This window comes from Lipotes vexillifer, unplaced genomic scaffold (genome assembly GCF_000442215.2).
Source record: "Lipotes vexillifer unplaced genomic scaffold, Lipotes_vexillifer_v1.1 scaffold236, whole genome shotgun sequence".
Taxonomy (NCBI): domain Eukaryota; kingdom Metazoa; phylum Chordata; class Mammalia; order Artiodactyla; family Lipotidae; genus Lipotes; species Lipotes vexillifer.
The window spans coordinates 405,612-407,645 of NW_006773295.1; the positions used below are offsets into that span (position 1 = coordinate 405,612).

General features: G+C 52.6%; 1 protein-coding gene across 3 annotated transcripts in view; it reads right to left on the reverse strand.

Moving 5' to 3' along the window:
- The window catches only part of PXN (paxillin), a 45,740-nt gene that overhangs the window by 13,161 nt on the left and 30,545 nt on the right, over positions 1 to 2,034 (reverse strand). The gene's annotated exons all lie outside the window — the stretch shown is intronic.

The following is a 2,034-nucleotide window of genomic DNA, read 5'->3' on the forward strand; positions in this document are numbered from 1 at the left end:
CTGCTGTGTCACCGACTAGTTCACTCTCCCCCCACTGCTGGCCTGCTGCAGTGGGGGGACTCAGTCCCTGGTCCTTGTGATAATAATCACCAGAAAGCAATGGCTGGATCATGGCCGTTTACTAGTAACCAGGCACCATGTTGGGCACGTTGCATACATGGTCTCAGTTAATCCTCCTAATACCCCATGAAGTTGGAATTCTCACCCTCCCTTTACAGAAGGGGAAACCGGCTTCAAGAGGTGGTGGGACTGGCCCCAAATAACAAAGCCGGTAAGTGACAGGACTGACTCCTCAGAGGCCCCAAACCCCAAAAATCTGCCCTGCAAGAGGCTGCTGTGATCACAAGATGGTGCCAGATTTAAACGGTACAACTTCCTGAATGACAGGGCCCAAGCTCTGAGGGCTGCCAGTCTGATCCTTCCTGGTGGCCCTGTCCCCAACCCCACCCCTGCTCAAAGGAAGTAAGAAAGAAGCAAGGGCCTCACCCAGGGCCTGGGTCTGTGGGCCCACACCTCCCAGCTACGTGCCCTGATGTCCTACCCCCAAGGCTGGCAGCACCTACCCCAGGCTCCTAGCCAGCTGATCAGAAGCTTGTTCCAAGGCCTGGGATGTCTCTGACTTCCAAGGAAGGTCAGTTCCTGCAGCCCCCGACTCCTCCAGGTCCTTTGGAAGAAGTCTGACTTCCTATCTCTAGCAAACCGGAACTAGAGGGAGTCTGTGTGTCTAGGTAACAGTGGAAAAGGAACCAGTGTCCAGGGCCAATCCCAGTGGCCTCTCCACGGCCACACCTGCTGCCTTGGCTTCACAAGGCATCCTGGCTTCCTCTGGGCCCAAGCCAGCAGGAGGGTTGGGGTCCCTCCTCCTCCATCATGGGCAGAGCCAGCCCCCAACAAGTGCAAGTCCAGTAGGGGTAACAAGGGCAGCTGCCATGCTTGAATGCCCACCACGTGCCAGGAGTTTCACCTGTGCCACCTCTCTTTCTCCTCACGATACCACTAGCACAGATGGCAAAACTGAGGTTCAGAGAGGCAGAGGCACATCTCCACACTGCCTGAGCTGGCTGAAGTGACACCGCTGGGACCTGAGCTCGGGTCTCTCGGGTTCCACTCAATAGAAGACAGATGGTTAAACTTCCTTGTCAAACCTTCTGAGCCAGGGACACCACCAGCCTCTGCACCAAACACCTTCTCCCACCTCACTCATGACCTGACTCCTGGCCTGGCTTATTGGTTCATGGATGGATTCTGGTTTATGATTTAAACAGGCTCTTTTCAACACAGATACATCTGTTGGTCAAAAGGACCAGTCCTGGGGGGTGGAGAAAAAAGATCTGTGGAGTCGAGCCAGACCTGAGTTCAGTCCCAGCTCCTCTATCTACACTACACACAGCCACAGAGCAAATCACTTAGCTCCCCACCTCACAGCACTGGCGTGAGGTTTATATGGGATAGCAGATGCTATAGTACACGGGAAGCTGCAAACACCACATCTCAGGTGCTTTGTGAAATTCAGAAAAAGATTTTCCTCCAAGGAGGTCAGGTTGGGTTGCAAAGTGCTGACTTCTCCTAAGTCCTCTATGGGTAAGATCTGGGCAAGACAAGAAAAGGGCAACCTTGAAGAGAAAAGCAAAAGCAAAGTAATAAAGTAACATTCAAAGGAAAATATTTGGGGACTTCCCTGGTGGTCCAGTGGTAGAGAATCCACCTTACAATGCAGGGGACGTGGGTTCGATCCCTGGTCAGGGAACTAAGATCCCACATGCCACGGGGCAATTAAGCCCACGTGCCAAACTACTCAGTTTGTACGCCTCACCCAGAGAGCCCGCATGCCGCAAACTACAGAGCCCATGCGCCCTGGAGTCTGCGCGCCACAACTAGAGAGAGAAAACCCGTGTGCCGCAACTAGAGAGAAACCCGCGCGCCGCAACAAAAGATCCCGCATGCCTCAACTAAGATCCGACACAGCCAAAAATGAATAAAATAAATAATAAATCTTTTTTTTTTTTTTTTTTTTTTTTTTTGGTTCACGGGGCT